At 36.0% G+C, this 16,485-nt stretch overlaps 1 long non-coding RNA gene across 1 annotated transcript; it reads right to left on the reverse strand.

Annotated features, from left to right (window-relative positions):
• Window positions 1–909: 909 nt before the first annotated feature.
• Window positions 910–5,562, reverse strand: LOC109171169. The gene is made up of 5 exons (XR_002052546.1): window positions 5,297–5,562; window positions 5,162–5,199; window positions 4,002–4,004; window positions 1,659–1,696; window positions 910–1,023 (listed from the first exon to the last, which is right to left on the reverse strand). It is a non-coding gene; the product is annotated as an uncharacterized LOC109171169 (long non-coding RNA).
• Between the last annotated feature and the right edge of the window lie 10,923 nt (window positions 5,563–16,485).

Below are 16,485 nucleotides of genomic sequence, written 5' to 3' on the forward strand. Positions count from 1 at the left end.
GAATTACAAATCATCAAAAAGAGTACAAGAATGAACCAAGCGATTTTCAAAATCTCCTTAGTTTTCTTCTTGCTTCGCAAGACGACTCGTGGCTCTTGATTTTCTCCTCTTTCTTGTCTCTAAAAAATTTTTAAAAATGCCCCTTTATAATATGCCAATTATCAATGTTACCCCTGAATTATGAGTGGTGTAAATGTTGCCCCTCAATTATCAAAACGGTGCACATATAGCCCCTCCCATAACGGACATGTGGTTCCCCGTTAGTGTACGATACCGTTAAGTCGGAGTAAATATGTAATTTAGTTGTTTTTTCATCCCTCGATTCGAAGTACCAACGATGGACAACGGTGGGGAACCACAAATCCGTTACGGGAGGGGCTATATGTGCACCATTTTAATAATTAAGGGGCAACATTTACACCACTCATAATTTAGGGGTGACATTGATAATTGACATATTATAGATGGACATTTTTTACAATTTTCCCCTGAATATATTTTAGGGTTGAGGAAGATGGGATTTTATAGCTGGAATCAAATTGGGGCGAAATCGGAATTCTCTTAATTTATTTTATAAATTGCCCTCGTAAATTTTGCTTTTGAAAAATGGACCTTTTAATTTGATTTGGAAATTATCGTAGTGCTTCATTGCTTCATCTAATCTTCTCTTCTACTATAATAAAGCACAATAGTAGTTTCCCGCTCAATTAAAGAAAGTTCTAGATACGCAATATATTTATGAATCAATTATAAAACAATTGCTAATTACTAATAAGGAGTCATAACTTTAATGTTAAAATATAAAGGAACCGAATAGACACGGTCCCATTTGACAGTTCACTCTACAATAATAATTAATGAGTAATATCTAACAATTATTAGTTTAGCTATAAATTGTTCAAACATTTGGCACGCAATTTCTCAAACGAAAGGTAGTGCCAAAATCCTCCAAATTGTTTTCGAAATGCCCTCTGCATACAAGGAGAGCACTCCGAGTTTGGCTGGTCAGAACCTACGAAGTTCCTGAGATACATGGAGGCACAACAAGCAAAAGCAAAATAATACCTCTTTCATGACAAAGATGTCATGTTAATATCAGATTTTCTGTAATATTTTTCAAAATCCTTATTAACAGTAACAATGCTTTCATTATTGCTATTGTTTTCATTCTGTAATGTTCAAAGTGTGGGTACTAATAAATAAATAAATAAAGGAACAAATTTTAAAAAAAAAAATAATTGTTCACTGTAAGAAATTATATGAACTACATTTATTTACATACCTCGAATATTGTTTTGAGAGGAAAATGAATGAGAAATTGGATGCATCTACACGAGCATGGATAGATAAAAATACATGTTATAAATAAAATTAAAATTTACATTGTTTTCATTGTGTTATGTTCAAAGTGTGGGTAATGATAAATAAATAAAGGAACAAATTTTTAAAAACAATATAATTGTTCACTGTGAGAAATTATATGAACAGCATTTAATTTATTTCCATACTTCGAATAATGTTTTGAGAGGAAAATGAATGAGATATTGGATGGATCTACACGAGCATGGATAGATAAAAATACATATTATAAATAAAATTAAAATTTACATATACCATATTGAAGATATATCAGAGTTTATTAGGAAGAATTAACTTACATCGTACGGGTCTGCATGAGAGAATTCATTCTCAGAGACTCGGTGGTTGTTAGGAATATAGCAGAATAACGCAGAAGCGAAGAATCGAAAATTGAGAATTATAGAAGTTGAATAATAGGGAAAGTATATTAAATGAAGAAAATTATATAAAATGACAAAAAGAATTAATAAAGTGATTGGGAGAATATAGAAATATATATATATATATATATATATATATATATATATATATATATATATTATTCTCAAAAGAGAATACAAGACAACAAATATATATATATATCTACGTGAGAGGTAATTAAAGAAAGAAGGAATGAATTACAATTGATTGATGCATTGAATTACAAGGCTTAGCTAGCTACTTATACAATCAAAAAGGAGAATTAAGTGGGCATGCATGCGGATCAGCGACGCAATTGGAGGAATGTGCAAGAAGAGACATGTATTGAGCAGGCAACGTGGATGGCAGCTTTGTTGTCTTATTGGATTTGAGCCACATAAAAAATCTTATTTCTAACAATCTCCACCTTGGATCAAATCCATTGTAGACATTAATCACTGGAACAGCCGACAAAACTCAAACATTGTTTGAACTTAGCAATAGGAAAAACTTCAAAATAGCAGGATGCATGGATCACCATCAACTTCCTTTGCGACTGAAAGAGCATAAACAACCATGTTGGTTTCATCATCACTAGCATACCTAGCAGGTTTTTTAATTGTCCTCCTAGGACCATCCATAGCAATGGAATACTCTCGTTGTGGCTCGACGAGAGGTGCGGTGCTAGTAGATGTATCATCTTTAGTATTACCATTAGTGTAGTAATACTGTCAATAGGCCTGAACTCAAACTCCACCTTCTCACCAGTACTCTGCATCTCACCTGTACTGGGAACTTTTCCAAAAGAAAGTAGTGCATTTTCATCAAAAGTGATATCTCGACTCAGAATGATTTTCTAAGAATCAGGAGACCATAGACGATACCCTTTTGACTCAGAGGCATAACCAAGGAAAATGCATTTGACAGCTCGAGGGTTTAATTTACCCGTATTGGAATGAGCATAAGCAGGACATCCAAAGACTCTTAAGATAGAGTAGTCAACAGGATTACCTGACCAAACTTCTTCTGGAATTTTGAAATCAAGGGATGAATGTGGAGATCTATTTACCAAATAGCAAGCAGTAGAAACGGCCTCGGCCCAAAAATCACGCCGTTTCCATAACCCAGCATTAGAGAGCATACAACGAGCTCTTTCTAATAGAGTCCTGTTCAAACGTTCGGCAACACCATTCTGCTGGGGTTTACCAGGCATGGTCTTGTGCTTGGCGATTCCATTTGCCACACAGAAGTCATTAAAATCTGACTCACAAAACTTCAAGCCATTGTCTGTCCTGAGCTTCTTGACTTTTTTACCTGTCTGAGTCTCAACAAGTATTTTCCACTTCTTGAAAATAGAAAATGCCTGATTTTTATGTTTCAGGAAATAGGCCCAGACTTTACGATAAAAGTCATCAACAATAGACATAAAATATCTACAGCCTCCCATAGACTGGAATTTAGTTGGTCCCCATAAATCGGAATGTATGTATTCCAATACATCTTTGGTACGGTGTGTAGCAGTAGAGAAACTAACCCTCTTTTGTTTCCCAAAAATACAATGCTCAAAAATTGTAATTTAATCGTACCTGAACCACCAAGGAGGCCTTTCTTGCTCAATAGATGCATGCCTTTCTCACTCATATGCCCCAGACGCATATGCAATAGTTGAGTGAGATCCGCATCAGACATCGATGAGGATACCGCTACTGAACCTGTCACAGTACTGCCATGCAAGATGTATAAGCTTCCAAAACGAGAAGCTTTCATGAGAACAAGAGAGCCTTTTATGACCTTCAGAACTCCACCTTCAGTTGTGTACTTGCACCCCAAAGATTCTAAGGTGCCTAAGGATATCAGATTGTGTTTCAAATCAGGAATATACCGAACATTGGTAAGAGTCCTGATAACATTATCATGAGTTTTAATCTGCACACTTCCAATTCCACTAATCTTGCATTGGGTATCATTTCCCAGCAAGACAACTCCATCATCAACCGGTTCCAGAGAGACGAACCAGTCTTTGTGAGGACACATGTGGAATGTACAACCAGAGTCCAGAAGGCACTCGGTTTCGCTCCGTTTGCAACCGGAGCTAACAGATAACATAACATCGCCTTCTGAATCACTTTCAACAACACTAGCTTCAGCGGACTTTTCTCTCTCTTGCTTGTTTTTCAACTTAAAGCATTCAGTCACATCCTGACCATGCTTCTTCCAGTACTTGCAGGATTTGTTGGACTTACGTCCTTTGGACTTGGATCTAGAATTTTATTGCTACTCCCTGATTCAAGTGAACGACCCCTTACAGTCAAGCCTTCACCTTTGTCCTCAGACTTAATTTCAAAGTCAAACTTTTCTTTGGACAATAGGTTTGACTTAACATTGTCAAAAGAAAGGGTATCACTACTATTACCATACAACATAATTTCTTTGAAATGCTTGTACGATTTAGGGAGAGAGACAAGCAATAAAACAGCACGATCCTCATCGTCAATTATGACATCAATATTTTCCAAGTCCAACAAAATAGAATTGAATTCATCCAAGTGAGATTTAATAGAAGTACCTTCCGTCATACGGATTGTGTACAGACGCTCCTTCAGGCGTTGCGTGTTCGCCAGAGTTTTGGCCATGTAAAGTGTATCCAGCTTGGACCATAAATCTGACGCAGTCGTCTCACTTAGTACCTCACGTAGAACCTCTTTAGACAGGCACAAAAGGATGGTTGAATGTGCCTTGTCATCCAAATCTTCTCAATCTTCATTTGTCATTGCAGCCGGTTTCTTCTTCTTCCCAGCTAGCGCTTTCTTCAAACCGTTCTGGGTTAGAACGGCTTCCATCTGAACCTTCCAGATAGAGAAATTAATTTTCCCGTCGAACTTCTCGATATCGAACTTAGTGACAGTCGACATCTTTGAAAATAATTCTCAAATAAACCGCTTTGATACCACTTGTTACGAATATAGCGGAATAACGCGGAAGCGAAGAATCGAAAATTGAGAATTATAGAAGTTGAATAATTGGGAAAGTATATTAAATGAAGAAAATTATATAAAATGACAAAAAGAATTAATAAAGTGATTGGGAGAATATAGAAATATATATATATATATATATATATATATATATTATTCTCAAAAGAGAATACAAGACAACAAATATATATATCTACGTGAGAGGTAATTAAAGAAAGAAGGAATGAATTACGATTGATTGATGCATTGAATTACAAGGCTTAGCTAGCTACTTATACAATCAAAAAGGAGAATTAAGTGGGCATGCATGCGGATCAGCGACGCAATCGGAGGAATGTGCAAGAAGAGACATGCATTGAGCAGGCAACGTGGATGGCGGCTTTGTTGTCTTATTGGATTTGAGCCACATAAAAAATCTTATTTCTAACAGTGGTGATGAAATTTTAACTTCAAAATTAGATCGAACCTGTATATAAATGGAGTATACAAATTGTAAATCAAAATTGAATCTATACAAAATATATGGGATATCTAAAAATGATTATTAGAACAAGAAACTTAACTATGACGGATCTACTGGACCAATCTGAAACCCACGTACTCGGTCGTAAGACAGCGTACAAGGTCTGGAAGAGCAGTTGTTGATCGAATATTCTTGCGACAGATAGCAGAGAACATTCATCCATTGATAGTTGCTGAAGAAAAATGGTATTTCGAAACCTACGTTCGAGATTTAGTAGAAGAGAGAAGAAGGAGATTTGTGGAGCCGGTCCCAAGTTCAGCCGAGTGAAGAAGCAGAAGCGTTTTGTCCTTTTATGTGTAGGGTTAGGGTTAGCGTTAGGTTATGGGCTGTGCTATGTACTGTTATGGGAGTTAAATTAAGGTTATATATGTTTGGGCCCAAAAAGGATTTTATTTTTTTATGGGAGTAAAGCTATTTTTTTTTGAATGCTGCTGACTCTATAACATACTTTTTCAACCTCCCACATGAGAAAAGTCACTACATGCCATCTGAGCACACAGATGCTTGGCAAGAATAGAGTACTTTAATTATTGAGCAATTAAATTAGTTTTGTGGTTTTATTTTTTATTGTAAAAGTCCCTATAATATTTTGGTCACCACGTTATATTTTAAATTTAATTATTGTGTGTATATGTATTTATACAATTATTATTGTATTTATACAATTATTGTTGTATTTATTAACAATAATTTTGATCTGTAGTGCTTCTCATGAATTGTTAAATACTTATTATTTAACAACATAATTAGATTATTTAAAAAAAAAACAATGTAATTAGTATTATATTTTAATCACTTTGTTTTTGCGGAAAATGAAATTCTGTCAAGTACTAAGATAAGCAGAGGTTCAAACTACAAACTACTAAAATTATTTACCATGAAGTGTTTAATAATATTTAATATTTGTTATTTAAATAATGTAATTTAAATGTTGGAGATTGACATTCAAGAATGTGGTCTAACTTTAAGTTTTGCTTTAAGGCTTGTCCCACATTGGTTTCCTAGAAGGAAATATCCCACCTTTTTAATACCACTCCAAATGGGTTCTTTGAAATGTTTTCAAGAGAGAGGAAAGGGGAAGTCTCGTGCGCGCTGCCATTGCCGCCCGCTCGGCTCGTGTCGTGCTGTGCGTGACGCGGTGTGGTGGCGTTCAGAAAGTGTCTTGTGTGGCCAGGAGAAAATCGCGCAGAACAATTGTGCGTAACCTCTCCACTATTAGCGTTATTCTTTGTGGTTCACAAGAATAATTCCAGAGCTAAACGTATTCTCTCTGTGCAAACGTGAGTTATCTGGTTAAAGACTCGCACGGTCTTCGGCAATAGCTTTTAAGGCAGTGTCTACACACGTCATAGAAACAAAAACAGCCCATTCTCGTTTCTTTAAAACAGCCTTAAACACACCAAAAAACAGTCCCCGCATAACAGATGCCAAGTAGTGTTTTTTATTCGATGCAAGTGTTTTTTATTCATTAATAATATCTTCTTCATATTCTTTTTTCTTCTTCAAATACATTCAACTTAATTGATATGTAATAAATAAATTCATTTTGGATAATTAAAATGTTATAAACAAATTTTCGAATCTTATCCGTGCATGGCACGGCATAATACTTATATTTTGTTGCATGTGCATCACACGGGGCATGAGTATTAATAGTTTTCTAATTTTGAAGTTTCACGTTTGAAATATTATGACATCATTTATATTTTCTCATGAAAAAATAAAGAATCATTTATTTATTGTATATAGTTTAATTTAGTAATTTTTAAAATTTTTTAGAAAAATGTGTGTGTGTATATAATTATTTAAATGTAAAATTTTAAAATCTTATGTTATATCCAATAACACAATGCTTTATAATATATGGTAATGGTATGTTGTGACGTTTTAATATAACAACTAATTTAATAAAGATGCTTACATTTTATACCGTGCATCGCACAAGACAAATACTAATATAAGGAATATAGGGAAATTGACGCCGCCTTTTGAACTTTTGGAAACAACGCCTTCTACACTTCTCGCAATTAAGCGTAGGTCATTTCGACGCGTCGAGGTGAGGCTCGACGCGTCAAGCCTCTTGGCTCAATTTCCGGACGCGTCGAACCTTTGGCTCGACGCGTCGAACTTGCTGGGTACGCGACTTTTGGTCCACTTCGACTCCAAACTTGTCCTCGAACTTCCCTTGCTCACAGAATTGACCTACAATAGTTCAAAAACACTAACAAACACCGTAAAACATTCAAAACAAGTGTAGACCATAACTAAATGATAAAACAAGGGATTATGAAATTAAATTACCAAAATTATGAGCCTAAGTCTAACAAATATAATTAAATCAATACTAAAAATATGCATAATTTGAGTCACATCAAACATTCAAACATTCAAAACCATAACTCAATAATAAATCTCATAGATCAATGTCTAGTTTCTGCCCATCTCCTTGCACTAGACACTCTAAAAATTCTTCATTGAGTGGTGGTAAGAGTTCAAGCAAAGGAATCCAGTGTTATGAATGTGAAGGTTATGGCCACAAACAATCTGAGTGTCCTACCTATCTCAAATGGAAGAAGACCTTGAGTGTTGTTACTTGGAGTGACGATGAACTGAAAGAGACTGATATTGAAGAAGTTGCATTCATTGCTCATATTGATTTTGCTACTGTCTTACTTCGGCTGAATCAGTCAGATGTTGAACCAGTCGTTGCTACTACTGATTAGGTCAATGAGGAAGAACCCCCTGCTGAGGTATTTACTTTGTGTATTATTTTGACAAAAAGGGAGAGTAGTATACATGGAGGGGGAGTTTTAGTATACGTTGAGGGGGAGTTTGATAAATTTGCTAGATTTCTTTAAAGACAATTGGTTGGTTTTGAAGGGCTTTTACCTTTACGATTGTAACTGCTTTTTGCTTAAGTTTTATGGTTGTTTAATTGTACTATTCTTTATCGAGTTTTTTTTGTCAAATAATAGCTAAAGGGAGAGTTTGTTAGTGTTTAAATTTTGTAAACCCCAGCTTGTAATTGGAAAACTATTATGAAAAAACTAGATAGGTCAAGTTGTGTCTGTTACAGTCACTGAGTGATGCTCTTGCGAAATAGTCACTACGCCAGTCGTGTTTCGGAAATTATCGCAGCCTTTTATGACTAGCAATGCAATTACCATATTAATGGTTTTAAAAAAACATTCTTGATGAAATCAGAATTGCTAAAAAAGAATAATGGCAAGTAATCCTTGTCTACAAGAAATCCCTAGAAGATTACTTGTCATCCAAGACTCAAAGTGTTATATATACTGCTTCTTTACATGGGAAATAAAGAGAGAGCGAGAAAAATAGAGGTGCTTTACAAGAAATATTCTTCAATATTTAAATATAAAGAAACTTTCTCCACGAATTACAAAGAAAATACTTTGAGTTATCATCTTCTCAAGACACCATTGATGATCTGAGTTTAATAAGGCTCTTGGGAATGGTCAAATGATAAATTAACTCTCTCAGATTACAACGGCATGGCGTTGAATTCAATTGTGGGATCATTATATGAGTCAGTATTCACCCTAGTCATTGGTGTGAAAGAAGCTAAGAAGGCGTGGGAGATCTTGCAAACTCGATACGAAGGAATCAATGATGTAAAGCAATCAAAATTACAAATGGTTCTTTCGGAATTCGAAGCCCTGATGGTGAATAAAGACAAGAATATCTCAGATTTCCATAGTAGGGTACAAGATTTGATGAATAGGACATCCGCTCTTGGTGAACCATTCTCTGATGAAAGGGTGATCAAGAAAGTTCTTCGCTCACTGCCCAAGAGGTTTCATATGAAGGTTATAACAATTGAAGAAAATCAAGAGGCTGGGAGAAGAAGACTGTTGGTGAACTAATGGGTGTTCTACACACTTACGAACTTCAAGTGCTGTCTGATGACAATCCTAGTTCAGTCAGAAAAGGCAAATCTGTGGCATTCATCACAAATGTTGATTAAGATTTTGATGTTGTGGACTTAGATGATGAATCTCGAGCCTTGCTGACTGAGAATTTCCAGAACTTTCTGAAGGGATTCAAACGTCGCGGACAAAGTCAATCTTCTTGCACTAGACACTCTAAAAATTCTTCATCGAGTAATGGTAAGAGTTCAAGCAATGGAATGCAGTGTTATGAATGTGAAGGTTATGGCTACAAACAATATTTTGTGTCTTTTACTTTTGTTTGGTTTAATTTTTGCACCAAGTTCTTTCACTGATCTATTGACTGGTCTAAGACAGTGATAAGTCAGTCACTCAAGCAAAATCATACTGAAATATTAAATTTTTTGAATGCTACTAGCTCTATTACATACTGAAATATTATCTAGTTGCAATATTTAACACCAAAACAGAAATTACAATATTCAAGAGATAAGGGTCAAATTAACCCTTGATTGTGGCCAAATAGTGAAATTGAACTTTTAAATAATAATTTAAAAAATAAATAAATACAACTTCATTGAAACACCTTAAATGGCAACACCAAAAAAAAAAAAAAAAAAAAGCAATTAAATGACTACATTTCCAATTTACTATTTCTTGCATTCATATAATTATATTCCAATCTACATTCACATCTACGTGGACCGTTTTTCATGTTATATATTATTTATAAAAAAAAAAAAAAAACAACAACAACAACAACAAAATTGAAGTTGTTGTCACATTAGACATTTATGAATTTTTTAAAAAATAAAGTAACGGAGCCATTGAAAAGAAATTTGCAAGATTACCATTTATATATGCTATCTTGCAAATGCCAAATCATTTTAGGTTTAGCTTTTTTTTTTACTTTTTTATCTAAAAAAATCAATTTTTGAAGAAAATTTAGTCAATCTGAATTCAATACTTCAAAATCTGAGTGAGATCACATGACCATGGATTCTTAATTGCATTAAAATTGTCCATGAGAGATCATGTCAAATAATTGTATAAGTAATAAATGTAATAAATATAATGGGAAATCTATTAATAAAATGATGATGGTTTTGAGGGTGGGTAAGTGATGAGTAAAACATAAATGTATGTATTTAGAAAAAAGAATATAAGAACAATTATACTATTTATCTATCGATTCTTTTAAATTTATAAATTTTGTCCGGTTCTATTAATTTTTAGAAAGCTAGAGAACTCAACAATTATCGTTCTCTTTCACCCTGTAATGTGTCATTTTTTTTTTAAATTAGATACTTTCTTATTAACCCACAATCACAGACAAGATATATTATGTCATATTCCTTTGCCTATGAAATATGATTATTTTTCCTCTAAAATTCATTATGTGCATCAAACTTGTTATATCAGTGCAAAATTGAAACTATAATGAGAAATAAAAGAAATCAAAAAATGAGTTGAAAAAACAAACAACATACTTGTAATAATTAAAGGACAGACGATCAAGCAGAAAAGATCGTGATAGGATAATCTGAATCGATGTTGAGTGTGCTAAAAAAATTATTTGAACTGAAGAAGTTGCTCGACCACGGCATCAAAGGTCAATCAAGCTTAACCCTCAAATGGCTTTTAAAAAACTCCAAGGTAGCTATCAATGCCCTTTACTTTACTCTAAGAACGCATTATACACTGGGAATGATATGATGGTCCTTTCTTCTTCTTCTTCTTGTGAGTTTAGATCGATGACTTACATCAAAGGCTTCAAACTATGTTACTGCCTCGTTTCCGTGGTATATAGACTAAAGCATGTAGGTATGAAGATTTATCATCTTCTCCAGTGGGAAGGACATTTGCTTAGGTCAATTCTGAAGAATGGGTCTTGAAGACCAACCGATATAATGTTTTTCATTTGATTGAGCTTTGATATTACTTTTTTAATTAAAGATTTTTAACGAGACAGCTCATTAACAATTTAACACACATATTTCATGTTCTCTTTTCCCTAACTAGATTTTTTTTTCCCATTGGGGTTTTCTACTGTGCTTTTTAACGAGGAGTGAGCATGAGATATTAATGTCCAAGGGAAAATGTTGATGAGAGAGCCTCACATACAGGAAGAGTAGCAACTGAATGAAGAGGAAGGAAAAAGAATCTAATCTGTTACAGGGGAGAACAACAGAGATCATCTGCTTATATACACATGTCTATGGCGGGAAAAAGAATCTAATCTGTTACAGCAGAGATCATCTGCTTATATACACAGGTCTATGGCGGGAAGAGAAGTTATAACAAACTTCTACAATACAATGTCTATTTCACCCCTCACTCGTTTTTCTCTAATGAGTGTCCTCCTCCAATAAATGTTGTGAATAAATATGTAGAATTTTAAGGATCGACACACACAGTGATGTTGAAACGTAAGTTGTAACACAAACGATCTGTAACGCAGTTCGGGCAAACAACCCTAATCTGCGAGGCACTTCTCAATTTGAGAACATGCCTAAATCCACTAAAAGCTCAATATTTGAAGTACACTGTTTGGAACCTGAGATTACACAATAGAATGATCTTTCCTACCAGACTATTGAAACCTAAACACATGTACTACTTTCTAGGGGAATTTAGTATCCTATTCTCAAATACTCTCGTACCTCACAAGATTAATGTTGAATGCTTGCCTTCTACAATAAAGGACAACCCCTATTTGTAGTAGCTACTCCTAACAAATTCGTGAATAACAAAGCTATTCCTAATCAGACTAGAACTAAAAAAACTTCAATAACAATTCCCTTTAGAACTAGTATTCTTCAATAACTACTCCTCTTAGGCTTGGTATTCCTTTATAGAGTTGGAATTTTTTTTGCACATAACTTTGACAAAACACTTTGAGTCAACAATCTCCCCCTTTGTCAAATTTTTGGCAAAAACCTTGATCTCATAGTGGCTTGATTTATGATTCTTCTCCCCCTTAATTGATTCCACGTATCTCTCTTATCCGATGAGTGCTGTCTTGAATCTTTGTTTGTGACTTCATCATTTTTTTCTTGTTTTCTTGACAGCTGTAAAAAGATTTTTTTTTTCTTTCGATCGCTCTCAACCCTAAGGCGGTCCAAAGGCGAACGCTCTCTCGCAAAAACGCCCCACCATCCTCTCCTTCGATTTCACTAGATCCTCCCATTCCTCGCTTGAGATTGTCACAATCGGAGAGTTTTCCTTCAATCTGGCAGTCTCACCGGTCGCAAAAGTAGATATCAACTGGTCACCTTCTTCGCCAATTTGATCAATCTCCGGGAACAAGTCTCCAATTATCCTCCGATTTGATTTCTGATGATCTATCTTATCGTGTATGGTCAAAGGAAAGGAACACTTCCTGAATAGCTTCCTCTACCAATACTACCTCATTCAACAAGCCCATCGCAACTTCTTCAACATCAGCTTCACAGTTTAGCCTTGCATTCAGATCAAATAGATGAGCAGAGCCCAGTTCGACATTCTGTCGAACAGGTTGTGTGCCAACACATCTACTAGTCTTACTACCCCTTTTCCAATCCATCTGGTTTCCATAGTGCTTAACAAGTAGTGCTTTGTCAACACTTATCCATTTTGTTCTAATAGTATTAGCATCTTTTGGGTTTAGATACTGATTCCCAGACTTTGTTTCTTTCAGACTGTTGTAGTTCCTTTTGCATGGTTTCTATCCAGAATTCATCTCTTAGTGCTTCATCAATATTCTTTGTTTCAAACCTGGAGGTAAAACAAAAATCTTCTTCGGCCATTTTGAGGTAATCTTGTTTATTTCCCCTAGTTTTGATTCCTTGATTGAGATCCCCTATGATATTTTCCAGAGGAGGATTTTTCTCAATAAATTGCCTTTTATCCTTTTCTTCATCTGGTTCTGTTTCTGTTATATGATTCTGCATAACAGTAGTCAGAGGTGTTTGAACAGTTGTTTCAACAACTCTGGGACTTTCGTCATCATTAGTGGGTATTGTTGAAATTGTGCCATCAATAACCTTATTCATGGATTCCATTGTACTGTTTATACTGAAAGCCCTACTGTTTGATGAATAATCTGAATAACTTAGGGATATTCCTTGGTCCCCTTTGATGTCATGGGAATTTATATGTCCCATATGTTGGTGCCGTGATTGTTTTTGCTTGATAGTTGTCTGTAAACCAGATAGGTCACCATCCCATGTATAGCATTTGTTTGCGGACCTTTTTCCCATCATGACATACTTGTGATTCTGATTAAACACAATGCAATTGTCTTTAGAGAATTCTACTTTGAGTTTATCTTCACAAAGCTGACTTATGCTGATTAGATTTGCTTTTAGACTTTGTACTAGGAGGACTTTTGGCAACCTAGGCAGCCCATGGACATTCAAGATGCCGCTTGCAATGATATGGCCTTTTCCTCCATCTCCAAAGGTAACATGTCCTTCATTCTTATACTGAATGTTTTCTAGGTTTTCTGGATTTCCAGTCATATGCCTTGAACACCCGCTGTCAAAATACCATACGTTTTGTTCTTTGCTAGTTTTTGAGGTGTAGGCAACATTCTGATCTTTTCTTACCCAGATTTTCTTGCTGTTATTTTTGCTTTGTACTGCCCAATCTCTGTTGTTTTGTCTGTAATAGAGATTATTTTGTCTTTTGAAGCAATATGCCTTTATATGTCCCAATCTGTGGCAGTAATAGCATCTGATTCTCCTTCGTTGTTGAAAGTGATGTTGTGACATCTCTGGGTTTTCTGTATGTCTGTTGTCAGTGTTTTCTGTTTTCTGCAGATTTTCTTCAAGGGACTGTATTTTCCTTGTTAATTCCTCTTCCTTTTTCTGGAATCTTTTTATTTCTTCCTTTGTTTCCAGATGTTCCCGGAATTCTCTCTCTTTTTCAATTTGTAAGTCACGATTCTTTTGCATGAGTTATGTATTAACTCTGATGAGTTCGTGCCACTTTGATTGCAGCAGTGTGTATGCTTCAAATAGCTCTTGTGTGTCCTCTTGAGAGGTATTTTCCTCTTCGTGCCTGGTAGTGAAACCAACAAAGTTGGAATTTTCATCTTCACTATCGGAATCGTCACTAAGTGAGAAAGGGTGGGAAGAAAGGAAATCAACAGATGAAGTGATGAAGGTTGATGATGGCAAGGGCTGAATGTCGAAGGACAAAAACGACGTCGTAGGAATAGAGATCGTTGAGAGCCGTTGCACTTAAACCATATGACGACGTTGCAGTAGCCATTGGATATTGTTAGAAGCAGCTATCAGACGACGTCGTTTTGTGCGTGTACTTCCCCCTTTTTTGCTGAACAAGCTCCTGGAATGTAGGAAGCAGTTTGCCAGCTAATTTGAATTCTGTTTTTGCTTTGCTTTTGCATTTGCTTGCCTTACAAGGCATTGTAGACAGTTAAAGAGTTTTTATGCAATAAATACCAGTATATTTTCCCTTCTTTTCATTGTCTTCTTCTTCCCAAACCCTAATTTTACACCCCCTAGCCCTAAAATCTCTGGTTTATTTCCATGTGCGTTCCAAGTGGTATCAGAGCTGTCGACGGAGGACCAAAGTCAAATGCAAGAAACTACCATTATTAAGCTTAACAGTAAGATAGATTTTAGATTTCAAGCAACATAGGACTCGGTCACTAAGCTTTCAACTCAGATGAATGCTCAATTTGGCTCACTAAGAGATGAATTGATTAATCTTCTAAGACTGAACAGACCTGCTCCTCTTATTTTGGGACACTCACCTGGGCAATCTTCGGTCCAAAGTCAGGTTCCCGAGGAACCAGGAGGCAGGCCAGTTAATCCCCAATGCTGGAGGCTGAGGTGGAGGAATTGGATCCAGAAACAATGACTCCCCCTAGGAGAGGAATGTTGGATGGACTAAGACAAGTGGCAGTTGGGCAAAATCCTGACATCTACTCCAGGTATAAGAGTTAATTTCCACCCTTTGATTATGCTAATCCTAGACAGTGGGTGCTTAGATGTGAAAAATTCTTTGTGTTGTCTCATACCCCTTGACATGATGTGATTAATCTATTGTATGTTCATTTGTGTGGGAAGGTTGGACTGTGGTTTTAGGGGTATATCCTTGGGCTGAGAGAAGGATTTCTGTGGGCAACATTTGCAGAGGCTGTGTGTAAAAGGTTTGGAGATAGTGAGGTTTCTCTTATGGAAGATTTTGCTGGTTTTAAGCAGTGGGGTGGAGTGGATGAGTATACTGATAGTTATGAGGGATTCAAGAGTCTCTTGCTGCAAGCACATCCTTGTTTGACTGAGAGTTACTTCCTGGAAAACTATATTGCCAGATTGAAGCAGAATTTGAGGTGCTTTGTTAGGACTTCTAAACTAGGCAGTCTGGAGGATGCTATATGGTTAGCAAGACAATATGAGAAGGGATTTAAAAGAGGTGATGGCCCTAGGGCTTCTAACTGGAATCCCAAACCTGCACAGACCACCAGAACATACAGCTCCAATTCCAATCAACCTTACACCCAGAACCTAAACCCCAGCCAAAAACCAGCATTATCTACCCAAACCACTGCATCTAAAACACCAGAAATTACCCAATTCAAGAACCAGTTAATGGAACAAAAGAGATCTTTCAAGTGCTTTGACCCTTGGCAACCTGGGCACAAGTGTAGTTGCCCTACCTTTAACATCATAGAGGACCAAGGAAACAATGATTTGTCTGAGTTAATGGAACCAGAAGAGGACAAATCAGCCCCAGAAGAAGCAGAAGTGTGACTTTGTGCTGTGGTTGGAGGATAGGGATTGAACACTATTAAGTTATTGGGGTGCATTAAAAAACAACCCATTGTCATACTAGTGGACAGTGGGAGTACCCATAGTTTCCTAGACCCACATCTACTTGTTAAGTTGAGGAAACAGCCTGAGAATGCCAAGCTCTTGGAGGTGACAGTGGCCAATGATGACAAAGTGATGAGTGACTCAGTCTGTCACAACTTAAGCTGGCTGGTACAACAAGAAATCTTTACTAAGGACTTCAGACTGTTGAAATTAACTTGGGGGATGTGATATGGTGCTTGGTATAGATTGGGTGGACCTATTTTCCCCCATTCAATTGCATACCAGACCCCCAGGGATTTCTTTCCATAAGGATGGTAGAAAGGTTTTCTTAAAAGGACTGACTAAGAAGGTGTTGTTGAAGGCTGCTACAGACAACTCCTGGACATTTTGCATAGATTACAGGGCACTTACCAACATCATAATAAAAAATAAATTCCCTATTCCCTTAATTGGTTGAGGATCTTTTTTTAGAATTAGCTGGGGCTAGTTGCTTCTCT

Source organism: Ipomoea nil, unplaced genomic scaffold (assembly GCF_001879475.1).
Source record: "Ipomoea nil cultivar Tokyo-kokei standard unplaced genomic scaffold, Asagao_1.1 scaffold3399, whole genome shotgun sequence".
NCBI lineage: Eukaryota > Viridiplantae > Streptophyta > Magnoliopsida > Solanales > Convolvulaceae > Ipomoea > Ipomoea nil.